The 19,435-nt window shown below is 34.3% G+C and overlaps 1 long non-coding RNA gene across 1 annotated transcript in view; it reads right to left on the bottom strand.

Moving 5' to 3' along the window:
• Window positions 1–6,682: 6,682 nt before the first annotated feature.
• The window catches only part of LOC144233056 (uncharacterized), a 389,651-nt gene continuing 376,898 nt past the window's right edge, over window positions 6,683–19,435 (bottom strand). Inside the window, exon 6 of the long non-coding RNA XR_013335579.1 lies at window positions 6,683–6,820. This is a non-coding gene — a long non-coding RNA (uncharacterized LOC144233056). The remainder of the gene's footprint in view (window positions 6,821–19,435) is intronic.

Here is a 19,435-nt window from a genome sequence, read left to right as displayed (position 1 = left end):
CATGTGCTCTAACAAAGCTGATTGTATTTGAAAATAAATGATTTAGACTATATATCTCTTTTGTGGTAGGAATCATGTAGCCATAGGTTGAATTAGTTATGAAAGAAGTGCTTTAATTGGTGGTTTGTATAGTTGGATAATATTGGCACCTTTTGTGATTTTTATTCTTTTTTTTAAAGTGGAGTTTAAAACTTAGCTGTTAATTCAAAAGACTTTCTGAGATGTTCTAACTGGGAGTAAACCAAGATTCATCTGGAGTCCTGCTTATAAAACTGGATATATTTGAGCTTTAGGATTGACTACAGAGCAGCGTACAAACACATGTAACTTTAACCAGCAATTAGATGGCCCAACAAAAGTAAGAATGCTCTTTTGAATCTAATAGAATTATGCTGGCGTTATTTTGCTTTCTAATCGGAGTGGCCTTTGTATATCTAATTCTGTGGTTTTATATATGACATTCTATGAATATGAAGCTTATTTCTCAAACTAAAGCAGTATCCAAATTTGTCTTACCGTTAAATGATTCCTTTTTGAACAAGAAAAATGTATTCATTTATTCTGCTCATCCTTGAAATACAGTAGAAGCCAAACTGTTATAAAATTATGTTGGCTGAAATACAAAATGAACATGTCAGGTTCTTTAAAGCTGGGGTATGTTAGGAGTAATCATCTTGATTTTGTGCTAAGCACTAGTCATGCTAATTTCTGCCATCAACAAATTTGATTAAATTCAAAGAGGGTAAACATTTTTTTCCTAACTTGCAACATTCCTAATGTTTAGAAACAGAAAATTTGTCAACCAGAAATGGGCTTTCCTAATGTGAAATTGAGAATACATCTTAAAAAAAAAAAAAACTCAAAATGAAACAAAATGTATTTTCTCCCATTTCCTTTTATTTCCAGGCAGAGAGAGCATGATGCTGCTCGTGTACTTTTTACACTGAGATTTTTCAGAAAAGTGAGCTAGTCTACTTACACACAGGAATAATTTCTCCCCTCCCATCCAAATCATTTTAGAATCTAAGACCAGTGCCAAAACATCTGGTCTGGAAAGTTAAAAAAATATATATATATCACTTTAGATGCTTTGAAATATGAATACATTGACCAAATATTTGGTATTATTTTTGAAAACTGATGTTACTTTTGCAACATTTCAATCTCATTTTCCCTGATGCTTTATTCAAAACCAAAAATACAGATTACTCAATTGCTGTTGTTTTAAAAAGCACTACACTGAGAACCTGTATCTGGGATATCCCGACATGTGCTTATATTCCGCAAGAAGCTACTGTGAGGGGTTCACTGAGGGGCTCTTGAAGACTGGATATGGAAGACAGTCTGTGGAATGAAATTATTTGGGACTCCCAGACACTCGCTATCACCCTGTAGTAGGCATAGAGAAGAAATCTACCAGCTATATGTTCTCAAATGTTGCCCATAGATAATTTAATTTCAATTTTTCCCAGCTACCAGTGACTTCCTCTGTTGACACTTATCAAAATGCAAAGAGCCAAAATTTAAAGTTACAACTGGGGAAAAGGTACAAATTATATTTAAAAATCCATCTTAGAAAATTAATATTGAGGTCATTTTCTAGTTAGGTTTTTAGAAATAGTAGTTTATCATTTTAGAATCAACACCAAAACAGACGCCACCATCTCATAAAATAAACATGCAGTGAAAGGGTAACACTCCCATTAGCCACAAACTGAGTCTGTAGCCAATACAGTATGATGAGAAGGAATTCTCAGTATGGTGTGATGTGCGATCGAAGCCATTAGCCATATGGTGCAGTGTGAAGAGGGCCTCTGTGACTGAATAACAGTTGTATGTTATATGGTTTATTAAATAATTATGCAATGGCAAGCAATGCTTTTAAAATTATTGGCCGTTTTAAAATATTTTGGTTAATCTAGCTGCATTTACCAGGATGAAGGATGCATGTTCCATCAGGTCTTCGTGCTTCATATCTGCTTTGTGTATACAATGGAAATCGGCTGCCATATTGAAGATTTAGGGCATATTTCTTGTATCATACTGTGTATCATGAAGGTATGCCACAGGGCATTTAGAAACATAGGGGCACATTCCTTTTAGAGTTGCCTTTCCACCTGCCACCTGTCAGTGCAGACACTGTCTACGAGATAGAGAATGTACTATTTTTATGTAATTTCCTCAGAATGCAACAGGGAAACATTAAAACATCCAAATGAAAAGCAAAACATTCAAAAAAATATCTGGATATTTTCCTATGCGATGTCATGCCAGCTCCTATTTGGATATTAAAAAAAACAAAAAAAAAAACCACAAACAAAAAAACAAAACTACAGGTACTAACCCTGATTCCTTTCTATTTAGAGTAATTTTTCCTCTAAGTATATTTGTGTTGTATTTGTCAGGTGACTTACACTTGCTAACCAAACAAACTGTCAGGTTACAGTTTGCTAACCAGACTAAACTCGCTACTCAGATATGGTGTGCTGGGTCTTCGGCGAGGTGGGATTCCCAGATGACTGGTAGCAATATCCCGGTGAAAGCAGTGAAAAGGCTGTGGCTGTGCTATGCCCACCATGGGACCACAGGGCAGCTGCATCTGCCACCGTGAGATGAAATGCATTGGAGCAACAGCATGGTTTGCTTGTGTAAGCCTGCACTCCGCTAAAGGAATCCTAGTATCTTTAGAGACCGGATGTATGCTTTCATGCATGATTATCCTGAAGACACTGAGAATTTTGAAAGTTTAGAGTTCGTAAATGAGAGTTGGGTCAAACAGCGAAAGGTAAAGCTAATCAAAATATAATATTGACATTACAAATAACAGCCATGGAGTTCATGGCAAAGTCAGGACACTATTTCTCTGCCTCTGTACATAAAAGTTGAAATAGCATTGTTATATTCTGAAGATCTCTTTTATAAAAGAACTGATTGTATTGTTTTTGATAAGTAATCATATACATATACACTATTATAGGAAAATCTCCTTATTTCAAGAGGAAAAATGAAAGGAAATAAAGATTAGTCATAAAGACTGCTTGTCAATATTTTGGTCTCCTCCTGTTGGATACAGAATTGAGTTTCCTTACAGCCTTGATGTTCGTCATGGCCATCAGACCTCTCTGCCCAATAACACTTGGGGCCGAAGTCTTTACTAACCGACGTGTACATCGTTATGGTGCCTTCCCACTAACACAGTAACCAGGCATGTTCCGATGTAAGAAGCTACCTGAATTTCAGTCCCTGAGTGAGGAAAGCATGGAACAGAGGCTCTGGAAAACATTCCAGCCCTCAAAGGGCAGGCAGCATAAGTAGGGGGAAAAAACTATGTTTTAGCCAAGATTTATTTTTCATCTTTTTTAATGTTTGCTTATTTTTGAGAGAGAGAGAGAGAGAGAGAGAGAGTAGGGGATGGACAGAGAGAGAGAGAGAGGGACACACAGAATCTGAAGCAGGTTCCAGGCTGTGAGCTGTCAGCACAGAGCCCGATGTGGGGCTTGGACTCAAAAACCTCAAGATCATGACCTGAGCCAAAGTCTGACTGATGCCTAACCAACTGAGCCACCCAGGTGCCCCAAGCCACCAAGAGTCTTAAGGTTGTTTTCTACTGACTTACCAAAAAATAGATCAAAATATCAGTGATGTTATGTACTTAGTTACTTAGGATAAGGTACTTAACGATAAGGGCAACAAGAAAAAATATTTAAAGTCATTTTAATAAGTAATATTAGGCAAGTGAGAGTAGTCAGAGCCTCCTGCCCCATTTGTGAAACTGGTGTGCTGTAAAGGGTTACCAGTGACCACATCCGCTCACTGGAGCCTGGGTACAGTTGGGACAGTGGTAATTCGCTTTTCCTTTACTTCTGCTTTCAAGCAGCCTGCTGAGTGAAATCAGGAGAGTTGAATGAATATTATTTACATATGGTGAAATAAAGTTTGAGAAGCACTGATGTATGTAATACAGCAGATGCAGATGGTGTGGATGAAGAACAAAATATTTGGACATACTGATAAGATGTTTGAGGAGAAAGTAAAGTAATATTTAGGACTTATCTATAAATTGATCAGATTTACCAATAATTGCTAGTTATCCCCCTTGGCTAGATTTGTGTACACACAATTTACCTGTTAATCTAGGCATCCAACCAATCAAGTTTGAGTACCTGTAACTGTATGTTATAGAGACGGTGTAAAATGGGAAGGACAAAATCATTACCAATTTCTTTATCCTTCCAGTAACTGTTTCCATGGGAAAAGAAGATAATTACAAGATATAAGTGATATTACAAGTAAATATTATGTTCTGAGCATTGCCCTAGGTATTTAATTTTATTTAACTCTAAAAGGAACTAAAGAGGGTAGAGATTACCTTCACGAGATATAGGTAAGGATACAGATTCTAAACTTAAATAATTTTTTCAAAGTCCTACAAAAATACTGAAAATATTTGAATTCAGTAGAGAACATGTGTACATACATAAAAACTACCCTTGTTTGTACAGTTATCAAAGGTTTCCTGCCAAGATGTTGTGTGCTTTGCTTATCATGGGCAGTAGGCATAATGTTGGGTTTTAATCCATTGTTAGGATTCTCGGAGTTTGAGATAATACTCAGATCCCCTTCCAAACAGTAAAATTTTCTACCCAATAGGTATATACACACATTCTAATCCCCCCCCCCAACACGGACGGAAAATAGTATTCTGATGTGCTATTTTTTTCTTTGTTTTGGATGGATTTGAGTTGAATAAAAGAGACTGGAATTTGGGTTGGCAGTGAAAAGGGAGTTTAGCCTTGTGTGAAATGGTTTGTTTTTAATGCCATAGAGATATTAACTGTGTACTTAAAATGCATTATAAAAAAAGTCATGTTCATTTTTCTAGACAACTTTATTTAGATGTGAAGCTTGATACCACACTTTTTCAGATGGTCATTTTGCTTCATAGAATCCTTGATGTTGGCCTGCTTCACAACAGCTTTCTTCTGCCTTGTATCATATACATTGGTTCTTTCTTCATTTGTAAAATGAAAGCAGGGGTCATCCAGGTGACAAGGTTTTTGTGGTTCTAATGTTGTATGATTTCTTTAGCTTTTGGAACTAGTGGGCTTGCTAACTGATCTGATTCTCCTCATGCTTTCAGGGTATGTATACACAAAAAATGATTTTTTTAAGCTAATTTCGAGATCACATAGCTAGTGACAAAATCACAAGCAGAATCGTGTTCTTTGGCTCTCTCTCTTTCAGGGGCGTCTTTTGCAGTGCCTCCAGCAAGCTCTCATTTGCCAAAGTACTTGGAAAACACTTAGGTTTATTTCTCAGTGTATGATATATTGTTTCAAATGGTTTGAATTTACTGGTATCTGGAATAATACATGGCACTACACATTTGTATCTATTACCAGATTATATGTAGTACTTGATTCCATACTTTTCTCTCGGTCTGGTAATTCGTGTGTGCGTGTGTGTGCACGCACGCTGAATGACCAAAAAATACTGGATAACAGGTGTCTGTGATTTCTTCTCTCCCACCATAAAGAAGTAGATATATTGATACGTTGTTTTAAAATGTTTCTAACTATGTATTTCTCATTTTAATGAATAAATAGTAATGGAAGATAAAGGGGGAAGGATAAGGTCGGTGGAGGGGGGCAGTGTTTGAGACATTCTGGGGATAATGAAGTTAAGATATGTGTACATAGCATCCATATCCTTACAATTCCTAAGAGTAATTCCAGATAGGAACACCAAGAATGATATTTGGTGTAACACACAGGGAAGGTGCCTTAAGTGCACAAATATATGCTATATTAAATATAGAAATGAAAATTTAATTGAGGAAAGAAGCAGAAGTTGATGACAAGTTCTGTACAGCTCCTCACGACAGCAAGCATTTACATTCTAAGCCTTTCTCCCCCATTATAAACAACCTGATTTTCATCGATGAAAGCAGCTGACAGAGGCTGCCGAACCAGTTATTATACTTTATCAGGCATTGCTCGCAGAGATACCACTTTCATTTTTGCCATCATTTGTAGTGTAAATGAGGAGCAACCTATCGTAAAATAACGCTAAGAAGATCAAAGGAAGCAATCCCTACTACCAAGCTAAAATCATTCTGGGGAAATGTTTTTGATTATGGCTAATAATGTAATCAAGCCAGAAACCTGCCTAGAAGTTGAGTTACAGCAGAATTACTGCTAATATTATGGGGTACCTAATTGGCAGTAATATGGCAAGAAAGTTTTGGATGTATGAAAACAAGGGGCTAATAAAATATTTACAAAGAGCTGTACAGTTTCTGTTAGAGTACTATGTATATTTTCTCCAAAAAGCAAAACCAGAAAAAACAAACCAGTGTTGCAATGGGGATTTAGAATTAAGGCAGGGAGAGGAAAGCATAAAAAGAATAAAAGTGGTCATTTAAAACTATATATCTTTGATTTTATTCTTTAAAGACCAATTACTTTTCTGTCCCCTGTGGGAGGGGAAAAAATTCTTCTTAATAGCAAAATCATTCTAAGACTTTTCTGATTCATTTTATATTTAGCAGATTACAGCTTTAGTCATCAGTAGGAAAGAGCCTCACAAACTGACAGACCTTAAATCATGTCCTTTGATTGTAATTGACAGAAAAAGCATTTAAGGTAAAGAAAAAAAATATTTTATTCCTCTTTGATTACACTGTGATGTGATTTGGTGACATAATACAGCTGGGAACTGAGGCAAGAAAGGCAATAATTCCTACTTGAGGGTTTTACATGATGTAGCCCTTTAGTCGTCTTCCCAACGCCTCCAGCTACAATAGTCTCCTTGATGGCGGCTAGACAAATAGATACACAGAGTGTTAGAATTTAAAAGGCAAACAGCTCTCAAATAACATTTCTCGAGGCAACGTATTTCAGCATTAAATGCTTGACAACCACACATTTGACCGGACCTAAAATTTAATCTATTCAATTTAAACATTTTATAGTGCAAAATGCCACCATTTAAGCAACACTTTCTTAAAATAATGGAAAATAAATGATTTATACACAATAGTGCTCTAAAGAGATGCATGTCTTATTATTTTTTTTTTTTTGGATATCAGTGACTGAGTGTATATTTCAACCCATCTGTAATGAATTGAGGTTTTATTTTAATATTTGATGATTCTCTTCATTCTGNTACAGAGGTGAATGAAAATGTGACTGTAAATAATGTCAGACAGTTGGCAAAGTCACACATAGGGCATCACATGTATTTCTCTGACAAGTATTTATTTCATGAAATAAATTTATAGTCTAGGATTTGAATAATGGCCATGGAGTTTAATCCAACATCTTCATTTTTTAGTGCTGTAATGAAAATAATCTGTCTGTTCATTCACACGTGATTTCCTAATACTCAGATTTTAAAAGATTTAACGTATAAACTAATAAAGAATGTATATTTTGTGAAGAAATTAAACAATATTAAAAATGTGTAAAAGTAATCTATAAACTAAAATTTAATAAATTGTCTTTACAACCAGATATTTGAAGAGTATATTTCTTAAAGTCACATAAGATTTGTAAGACTAGTAGGCCAGAAAACCTATTGCTTAGCAATATTTTTTAGTGATTAAGAAAAGATCTGAATGTTACAAATGTGTCTGTGGGTCTGGAGAGTGTGTGTGTGTGTGTGTGTGTGTGTGCGCGCGCGCGTGTGCACGCACGCAGCCATATGGAGAATTAAATGAATATCCACCAGAGAATGACTTGTGATAGAGTTACATTTTCCAAAGCAAGATTATGAATTGTCAGTCTATGATGATATTTATATATGTAAATCAAGTATTTGAATCTGCAAGTTAATTGTGTCTAGAAATGTCAGACTAATTATAAACTCTTATGCTGTATTTACCTGAATGCCCCCAAAGCTGTTTAAAACTAAAAAATTCAATTTATAGAGGGTTGTTTTGGCTATCAGAAACGGACTTGACTATGATAGTTTTAAGTGTGGTATAGCTATCACACACACAAATATGGGTGCAGGCAGAAAGCCGTGCAACCTACCATGAAACACATGTCCAGTGTTTTTTCTAGTTCAGCTCAGAGTTCTGGAATACTTTGTTGTCAGTGAGCTATACCTCATCAGATGAATAATTTAAATTTGTATCTACAGAGGCTTATATAAAAAAAGTTCCAACACAAGTAGTAAATCTAGATGTTCTACATATTCTACCCTTCCCTCCACAGAGATTGACTTATATTTCATTTCATGTCAACATCTGCTCTCAGCGCCACATAAACCTTTGATTACTCTTTTTTAATGTATTGGTTTGGTTTACTCAAACATTATTTTGGTCTGTTTATTTTTTTCTTAACTACTGGGACCATATTGAACTTTCAAGACATAACTGATATGCAGTTGATATGAGTTCCTGTCCATTATTAGGCTAGATGGTTTTCATCCTTTTATATAAAGAAAGAATGCTAGTCTTGTCATCAATGCTTATTCACATATACCCGTGTATAACTTGTGTATATCTGTGCTCCCAAACACTACTAAAGCAAAAGAAAATAGAGGATTAGTAGTGGTTTACTTTTTGGAAACCCAACTTTTCACTTTAGTCTTGATCAACTTCTTTTTCATTAAGATTGGAAGATTCTATGGGTGCCTGTGTAGCTGAGTCAATTGAGTGGCTGACTTTTGATTCTGGCTTGGGTTGTGGTCCCAGGGTCATGGAATGTAGCCCCACATAGAACTCTGTGCTGAGCATAGAGCCTGCTTGGGATTCTCTCTTCTTCTCCTCCCTTCTCTCCCCCACTCTCTCTCCCTTCCCACTCCCTCTTCCCCTCTCCCTGATGTGTGTGCTCTTTGTCTCTCTGTCTCTAAAAAAAAAAAAAAAAAAAGAGACACAAATTTATATTTTAAAAAATGGAAGATTCCACTAAAACTATGTAAAGTTTATTTTTTAATTTTGCTTCATCTAGATTTTAGTTTTTTATCTCACGTGGATAGTACCATAAGTCATTTGACCAAGAGGACAATACAATGGTAGCCCCATGGCAGAGGTTTTTGCAAATAGTATTTGGGGACATTTTATATCATGCTTATCCCAAATTTAGATTTCAGTTCATCATCCACAAGGCCATTATCTATCATAGGAAAACAGTTTTGAGACAACCAAGGGAGGCTTAGGTTGAGGAGCCATTTTCATTATTTAAGAGCATATTTTACAAAATTGTTGATCTTCAGTTTCCAAATTTATTCATGTAAAAGGAATGCACTTTTGTCAAAACAGTTTATTCACTATTGCCATTTACACATAGTCAAAACTGCATAGTCAAATTATAAGAAAATGTTAAAACTTCATTGAGTAATTTGCATAAGTTTTCACATGGTTCTTTGATACTTCTTTAGTATAGATAAAACAATATGGAAAGGAAGAAGAAATATGACAGATTAATCTGAAATGCCCAGTTGCCCACTTTTATTTAATATTTAAAAGATTACAGCACTAATGCTTTTGTTATCTTCATGTTACTGTTTACAAAAGGACAGTGTTTTATCTGGGAAATTATATACAAATTATAACTTACAGTTTTATAAAAATTATGTATGACAGATCCAGTTGTATCAGAATATTACTCTTTTATAAACTTGTCAACATGTTTTTCAAAATATTTTTGCACTCGTAATTTTAAAAAATATATTGCTTTATAATCATTGAAGTTTAATATTTGTTAAGTAAAATTGTATAATTAAAAAAGCCCTTAGAAATAATGACATCCTAATTATAAATTGAAAATTATTGATGTTATTAGCTACAGTCAACTGAATAGAAAATTTTTTCATGAGATTTTTTTTTAATAACTGGATTGGAAGCAGGGGAAAAAAAAACCTTAACAGCAATCATGTAAATTTGGTTTATTTGATTTCTTAAGATCAATCCATGTAGATTTAAATGGCATGATTCCCAGAAATGTCAGGCCCTGACTAGTATAGAGACATTATCTGCTTCACTAAATATTTCATTCTGTTCACTTTCATGTAATTACATGTAGACTTTGCCAAAGAATCAATAAAATAATTTATTTGAAAAATTAGATTATTTCCATAATTTGGCTATTGTTGATAATGCTGCTGTAAACATCAGGGTGCATGTGTCCCTTGGAATAAGTATTTTTGTGTTCTTTTGGTAAATACCTAGTAGTGCAATTCCTGGATGGCAGGATAATTCTATTTTTGACTTTCTGAGGAACCTCTATACTGTTTCTAGAGTATAGAATGCAAATCAGTTTGCATTCCTACCAACAGTATAAGAGATTCCCCTTTCTCTGTATCCAGCCCCTGTTGTTTCCTGTGTTGTTTTTAGCCATTCTGACAGGTGTGAGATGATATCTCATTGTAGTTTTGATTTGTATTTCCCCGATGTTGAGGGATGTTGAGCATCTTTTCATGTGCCTATTAGCCTTCTAGATGTGTGTTTTTTGGAAAAGTGTCTATTCATGAATTCTCATTTTTAAACTGGATTATTTGTTTTTTTGGGTATTGAGTTTGATAAAAGCCCAAATGTACACCGATGAATGGAAAAAGATGTATAACGTTGCATTGTATGTATAATTGATACACATATAATGTAATATTCAGCCATCAAAAAGAATGAAATCTTGCCATTTGCAATGACATGGATGGAGCTACCAAGTATTAGGCTAAGCAAAATAAGTCAGAAAAAGACAAGTATCCTATGATTTCACTCATATGTAGAATTTGAAAAACAAAACAGATGAACATAGCGGGGGGTGGCGGTAAAAAAGAGGCAAATCAGAAAACAGACTTAACTATGGAAAGCAAAGCAAGGGTTACTGGGGATGAAGTTGGTGAGGGGATGAGTTCGATGTGTCATGGATATTAAGGATGGCACTTATGATGAGCACTAGGTGTTGTAGGTAAGTGAGAAATAACTAAATTTTACACCTGAAACTAATATGCTGTATGTTAACTAACTGGAATTTAAATAAAAATATGAAAAAATTAGATTCTCACATTAAAGGTCGATTATACATTTAAACTTTTAAATCTATTATATTCTTCCCAATGGTTTGCCATCCTAAATAATAATTTAAAAATATGAACTCTAAATATATTAAATGATATCTAAATTGTATGTTCAAACTTCAGGAAAAAGTAAGTAGAGAATAAAAATGGTAAACTAATGCAAAATCATGATTCAAAGCACATTTTGCAACAGGTGTGCTAATACATATATTATAGTTTGATGTTTGAAAAAAAAATGGAAGATCATGTGCATAGAAGATAGCCATATTATCACTTTGGACCTATTAATATGGAAATATGTTTCAATCTCTCTGGAGAATGCTACTGCTATTTTTCTCAGATGTATTCAATTTCATTGTGCTGTTTTCCTTCTAAAAGTACATGATATTATACAAGCTCACTGACAGACTCAGTTCTCAGTGTCATTTAGGTACAAAATAATTTGTTCTACTTCTAGATCACTGTATCATCTTAGGCTAACCTAATACTGATAATCAATAGTTGAGTCCAAAAATGATACACTAGTATATGTTTATACTTTTAAATTATTAAATTTACCATGCCAATAGTATATTTTTAGGATGCATTAAAATATCTTGAAAATTTTAAATAAAGTAAGTTATGGCTATAAAAATAGAATTCTTAAAATTAACATTTGAATGATAAGCAATTTGGGGGATAATTATAGCTCACTCTCTACACTCAATGCATTTTGATATATGTATAATTATTCCTACTAATATCCCTTAGTTGAATTTTTGTAACAACAATACAATTTATTGCAAAATTAATTCCTTGGCACAATTTACCATGTAGTGATGTGAAGTCAGGGTGAATTGATTTTACAGCAGACCACTTGTGCTCTGGTTTTCTATGTTCAAGTACTAATTGTTTATTATAGGTCACTTCAGAACTTAGTTTAAAAATAAATTGTTGCAAGGTGCATTTAGTAGAAATAGTTTGATATTTTCAGCTCATGGGGTTTTATTTAAATAAAAAAATGGTAAAGTAATGCAATCATCTTTGGATATAAAAGTGATGGATGAATTGAAAACATTTTTGAATCAGGTCAATGGTACTGATGATTAGTACATTGTTAATCAAGTTCTTCAGATTGCTATCAAATGCTTTAGCTCTTTGCCCGGGCTGGTGAGAGGATCATGAATATTAAAGAGATTCAAATGGATGTGCTCTCATGTAATATGGAGCACTACAAATGAAATGACTAAATGAGGGCAGACTGTAACTCTAACTACCGATATATGTCTTAAATAAAGTAGAATGCCTAATCAATTTCTTTACTCACATATAACAAATATATTTTTTTCTGTAATCTATATCTTAATCATGTGACAAACCAATGGACATAAGGCATGAAAAATATTTTTTAAAGAAAATTTTTACCTAACAGTTAATAAGGTTTGGTTGATAACTGGAATTTAAAAGAAAATACAAATTAAAGGTTAGGATAAAATGTATTTCTTTTAAATTGTACATATTAGCAAAAAATGGAGACTGCCCTGAGAAATGTCTTCTTGAAAGAGAGATATAATAATACCATGCTTTTTTTTTTTTTTNAGCAATAATCTCCTAGTACTTTTTAAGTCTAGGCTATTAGAAACATGATATAGTATATTAGAAAGTTGTTGATTTTAGTTATTACTGAACGTGAAATTTTATTTTTAAATCAAAATGGGAAAAAAGATTTTCCATAGACATTCTTAAATGCTTAAAATTTATATCACTCATAGAGCATGGTTTTTTCAGTATAAATATATATGTAAGGAATTATAAAATATATGTAATTTAATCATTGTACATTTATGTGTTAAGTAGAAATTAAATAACATTTATAAATGACAAATTTGTAGCAATATCTAATAAATGGTATGACATACACTTAGAGTTTAAATTAATATTATTGTTGAAATTGAAAATGAACAAAAAATATATTCATCTAACAGATATATCCTGTTTTGGAAAGAGTAACAAATTACCTTTGGAATGTACCAACCCAGTACAGATTAATTTATTGTGTTAATTGATCATCTATTTAGAAAGAAAAACAATTAGATTTATAATCGAATGAGATCTTAAGAGACTAGTATTCTAAGGGGAAAATGTGTTTTGGTGTAAGAGAAGTCTGACAACAATGAGCTTCTCAGGAATATCCAGGCACAAATTTCAGATTTTCCTAGATCCAGCCTTAAGAATAAAAACCAACTGTTAGGGCGCCTGGGTGGCTCAGTTAGTTAAGTGTCCGACTTTGGCTCAGGTCATGATCTCATGGTTCCTGGATTTGAGCCCCACGTCGGGCTCTATGCTGACAGCTAGCTCAGAGCCTGGAGCCTATCTCAGATTCTGTGTCTCCCTCTCTCTCTGACCCTCCCCTATTCATGCGCGCGCTCGCGCTCTCGCTCGTGCTCTCTCTGGGGGAAAAAAAAAAACTGTTAACACATTAGACCCATATGTTCATCCTCATAGTCATGAAAAACTACTGAATGTACCAATTTTGAGAAGGTGGTCTATATCTCAAGTTTTTATTAGTAACCCAAATAATATAGGAAAATGGTTGATTACCTCTTAAATTTTCCTAGTATTCATAGGATCATTGAATGGCAGGGTGTTAAACTATGACAAAATTTGGGAACCTACTTTGTCCACATAAGTCTTTTTTTTTTTTCAGATTAGAACAGATAAGATTGTGATAAATTAAGCATGCTCAATTTAATTAATGGTAGGGTCAAGATTAAGTTATTATTATTTGCAATCTAATCTAAGATCCTTCCTTAATATTTAACCACTATAACACTAGAATAAGGCTAGAATTTTAAAAAATAGAAATATGTAATTAAAAACTATCATGTGTCTGGAGAAAATTTATTTACATGAGAGAATATAACAGAAGCATTAATTCCATCAGGGTAATTGTTCTGTGATTAGCAAAGACCTCATAAGAAGGTGATATTTAACTCACAGCTTGAAGATGTAATAGAAAGTTGGCAGATTAAGAATGAGGAAAAAGATGCAGTACCTGTGTAACTCAGTGTGTTAAACATCTGACTCTTGGTTTTGGCTTAGGTCATGATCTCACAGTTTGTAGGATCACACCTCACGTTGGGCTCTGCACTGATATTGTGGAGTCTGCTTGGGATTCTCTCTCTCTCTCTCTCTCTCTCTCTCTCTCTCTCTCTCTCTCTCCCTCCCTCCCTCCCCCCCTGTCTCCCCCTCTCCCTCTCCTTCTCCCTCTCCCTCTTTCTGCTGCTCCCCATAAATTAAATAAATAAATAAAATTTAAAAAAAAAGAGTAAAGAAATGTTCAAGTGCATAGGAATGATATGTTGAATGATCTGATATGACATGCGTTTTTGAGAAATTAAAGGAGTTCAGTATACACCGAGCAAATCTTAGAAATTGGTGACACATGAGGATGGAGAAATTGGCAGGACCCACTCCTGGAGATCATGAAAATGAAGTAGTTTTATTCCAAGTGCATTGGAAAGCTATTGAAAACTTTTGAATCAGGCTTCGTCAATGCTCTGATATTCTTTTTTCAATGTTTAAGCTCGCTGTTGTAGGAAAAAAATGAATTAGAAGATCATAAGAATGCAGAAGTGGAAATTATTTAGCAATCTTTTTCAGTTTTCAAAATAAATTCTTGTGGGTTGTATTAAGGTGGTGCTAGGGAAAATGAATAGAACTGAAATGTATATTAAAAGCTGAAGCAAGAGATCTTGGTAACTACTTGTGATGGGTTGGGAAAGATGCTAAGGAAAAGAGAAAGACAATTACTCCAAGATTTATGGCATTAAAACAAAACAACCCTGAGTGAATGGACATTTAATTTGTTGAGACATCAAAGATATGAAATGGCATAATTTGGGGTAGGAAACCAGGATTTGTTTTAAATATACTACCTTGGAAATTTATTGAATAGAAATGCTATGTAGGATATTGGAAAGAGTAGTTTGAAGCTGAGAAGAGATATAACTTCGAGTTATTTTCAATTTTTGGGATAGATACAATTGCCTAGAAAGTGAATACAGAGGGAGAAGATAGATGGCCCAGAGTGGAACTCTGAAGATCTTTAAAATACAGATGTTGGCCGGAGAAAAATAAGCCCCTAAATGAGACTAAAGAGTACTTAGAAAGAAAAATCGGGCGAATCTAGTGTTCCAGAAGCCACAAAAGGGAAATGTGATTCAAGAGCAACTTCAAATTTGTTGAATGCTGTTGAGATGTTATAGAGTTGAATTATGTTCTCCAAAAAGATATGTTCAACTCTGAACCTTCCTGTACCCATGAATGTGGCCTTATTTAGTAACAGGGTCTTTATAGATATAATCAGGGTAAGGTAAGGTTATCTAGGATTAAATCTAATAAGTGGAATCCTTAAGAGAAGAGGAAATGACACACATTAATGGAGAGAGAAATCATGTGAAGACAGAGGTAGAGGTTGAAGTGATGTGGCTACAAGCCTAGGAATGCCAAAAATTGCTGGGGCCACCAGCAGCCAGGAGAGAGACCAGGAGAGGATCCTCAGAGCCTCCAGAAGGAACCAACCTTGTGCCAATTCTTTAATTTTGATTCTTGGACCCCTGCACTATTGCAGAATAAATTTGCCATTTCCAGCTACCCAGTCTGTGGTAATTGGTTATGGCAACCCTAAGAAACTAATATAGAAGTCAATTAAAATGAGGATGTATGGGATATACAACACAGAGAATTTTCATCTTTAGTAAAAGCAGGACAGTCTCGGGGCACCTGGGTGACTAAGTCGGTTGAGCGTCCGAATACCACAGTCCGTCTAGACTGAGATCAAACGACCCTTGCTTAAATACAGAACTTCTAGAATCAGTTGTTTGAGGGGCGCCAGGGTGGCTCAGTCAGTTAAGCGACTGACTTTGGCTCAGGTCGTGATCTCACGGTTGGTGGGTTCGAGCCCCGCGTCGGGCTCTGTGCTGCCTGCTAGCTCAGAGCCTGGAGCCTGCTTCGGATTCTGTATCTCCCTCTCTCTCTGACCCTCCCCCTGCTCTCGCTCTCTCGCTCTCTCAGAAATAAATAAAAATACTTTTAAAAAAGCAGTACAGTCTCATGGAATGTTAGGGGTGGAACTTAAATTAGAGGAGGTTGAAAAATGAAGAAAAAGTGATGAAGTGGAGATAGTAAATGTAAATAGGAGTTTACTTGGGAAACCCCATACTTTTTGTTTTCGTTTTGTTTTTTGGCCTTTAAATATTTTTATTAAGTTTTTAAAAATTTTAATGCCAGTATGGTTAACACACAGTGTTATATTAATTTCAGGTATACAATATAGTCACTTAACAATTCTGTACAATAGGACTCATCATCATAAGTGTGCTCTTTAATCTCCATCACCTATTCTCCCCATGCACTTCCCTCTGGTAACCATCAGTTTGTTCTCTATAGTTAAGGGACTGTTTCTTGGCTTGTCTCTCTCTTCTTTTCCTTTGTTTGTTTCTTAAATTCCACATATGAGTGAAATCATATGGTAGTTCTTCCTCTGACTTAATTTGCTAAGCGTCATAAAATCCATCCATGTTATTGCAAATCACAAATTTTCATTCTTATGGCTGAATAATATTCAGTTGTGTGTGTGTGTATACACGCAACTTAGTCTTTATCCATTCACCTCTTGATGGACAAGGGCTGTTTCCATAGTTTGGCTACTGTAAATAATACTTCTATAAACATAAGGGTACATACATCCCTTTGAATTAGTGTTTATCTATTGTTTGGATGATACTGGTAATGTGATTTCTGGATCATAAGGTAGTTCTAATTTTAGCTTTTTGAGGAACCTCTATACTGTTTTCTGCAGTAGCTGCACTAGTTTGCATTCCCACTAAAAATGCAAGAGGGTTCCTTTTTCTACACATCACCCCTAACACTTGTTTCTCATGTTTTTGATTTTAGCCATTCTGACAAGTGTGAGGTGATATCTCACGTAGTTTTGATTTGTATTTCTCTGATTATAAGTGTTGAGGAGAATCATTTCATGTGTCTGTTGGCTACCTGTATGTCTTTGGAGAAATGTTTATGTCTTTCCATTTTAGTGAGATTATTTGTTTTGTTGGTGTTGAGTAATCCTTCATGGGATATGTGGTTTGCAAATACTCTTCTCCCATTCAGTAGATCGTCTTTTAGTTGTGTTGATTGTTTCCTTTGCTATGTAGAAACTTTTTACTTTGATGTATTCCCACTAGTTTATTTTTGCTTTCTTGGTCAGGAGACCTATCTACGAAGATGGTGCTATGGCCAATATCAGGAAGATTACTGCCTGTGCTCTTTTCAAGAATTTTTATGGTATCCTGTCTAACATTTAGGTCATTAATCCATCTTAAAGTGTTTTTTATGTTTGTGGTATAAGAAAGTGTTCCAGTTTCATTATTTTTCATGTAGCTGTTCAGTTTTTCACCACCATTTGTTGAAGAGAGTTCCTTTTTGCCATTGTGTATTTTTTCCTCTTTTGTGGAAGATTAACTGACCATATACTGTAGGTTTAATTCTGGGTTTTCTATTCTATTCCATTGATCTATGTGTGTATTTTTGTGCCAGTACCATAGTATTTTGATTGCTACAGCTTTTGTAATATAACTTGAATTGGAATTGTAATAACTCTAGTTTTGTATTTCTTTTTTACGACTGCTTTGGCTATTTGGAATCTTCTGTGGTTCCATACAAATTTTAGAATTGTTCTAGTTCTGTGAAAATGCTGTTAGTATTTTGATAGGAACAGCATTAAATTCATAGATTGCTTTGAGTAGTATGACCATGTTAATAATATTTGTTCTTCATATCCATGAGCATGGAATGTCTTTCCATTTCTTTCTGTCATCTTTATTTTCCTTCATCAGTGTTTTATTGTTATCAGAGTACATTATCTGTCACCTCTTTGGTTGACTTTATTCCTGTGTATTTTATTAGTTTTGGTGTAGCTGTAAATGGGATTATTTTCTTAATTCTACTTTCTGCGGCTTCATTATATATAGAAATACAGCAGATTTGGTACATTGATTTTATATTCTGTGATGTTATTGATTTATCAGTTCTAGTACCTTTTGGTGGAGTCTTTTGGGATATAAATATATGCATACATATAAATATATAAACATATATAATCATGTCTTCTGTAAATAGTGAAAGTTTTGCTTTTTTTTTACGCTGATTGGGATGTCTTTTATTTCTTCTTCTTGTCCGGTTGCTGTGGCTAAGACTGACAGTAAAATCTTAAATAAAAGTGTTGAGAGTGGACCTCCTTATCTTGTTTTTAATCTTAGGGGAAAAACTCTCAGTTTTTTTCCATTGAGTAGGACATTAGCTGTGGGTTTTTTATATAAGGCCTTTATTATGTTGAGATATGTTCTCTATAAACCTACTTAATTGAGGGTTTTTATCATGAATGGATGTTGTACTTTGTCAAATGTTTTTTCTGCATCCATTGAAATGATCATATAGTTTATTCTTATTGATATAATGTATCACATTGTGAATATTGAACCATGGTTGCATCTCAGAAATAAACCCTACTTGTTTGTGGTTAATGATATTTTAAATGTATTGTTGGATTCCATTTGCAAGTATTTTGTTGAGGATTTTTGCATCCATATTTATCAGAGTATAGGCTTGTAGTGCTCTTTTTTTGGTGGTGTCTTTATCTGGTTTTGGCAACAGGGTTATGCTGGCCTCATAGAATGAATTTGGCAACTTTCTTTCCTCTTATTTTTGTAATCGTTTGAGAAGAATAGATATTGACCCTTTGTTGTTGGAATTCATCTGTGAAGTCATTTGGTCCTGGACTTTTGTTTTGTGGAGTTTTTTGATTACTGATTCAATTTTATTGCTAGTAATCAGACTTCTAATTTTCTATTTCTTTCTGTTTCAGTTTTGGTAGGTTATATGTGTTTCTAAGAATTTATCGAATTCTTCTAGGTTGTTCAGTTTTTGGCATATACTTTTTCATAATCTCTTACAATTGTTTATATTTATCTGGTGTCAGTTGTTATTTCTCTTTATATCTGATTTTGTGTCTTTTTTTTAATGAGCTGGCTAGAAGTTATTTATGCTCTTTCCAGATTTTTTTTCTTGTGGTTGATTTGTAGTTTCTTAGTATTGTGGTCAGGAAGGATGCATGGTATGACTTTTATCTTTTTGAATTTGTTTAGACTTGTTTTGTGGCCTAATATGTGATCTATTCTGGAGAACCTTCCATGTACACTTGAAAAGAATGTGTATGCTTCTGTTTTAGGATGGAATGTTCTGAATATATCTATTAAATCCATCTGTTCCAGTGTGTCATTCAAAGCCACTGTTTACTTATTGGTTTTATTTTTATTTATGTATATATTATTTTTTTCATCTTATTTATTTTAGAGAATGCAAGCAGGAC

This window comes from Crocuta crocuta, unplaced genomic scaffold (assembly GCF_008692635.1).
Source record: "Crocuta crocuta isolate KB4526 unplaced genomic scaffold, BGI_CrCroc_1.0 scaffold54, whole genome shotgun sequence".
In the NCBI taxonomy this organism is placed as follows: domain Eukaryota; kingdom Metazoa; phylum Chordata; class Mammalia; order Carnivora; family Hyaenidae; genus Crocuta; species Crocuta crocuta.
This window is presented reverse-complemented; position numbering and strand designations above follow the sequence as displayed.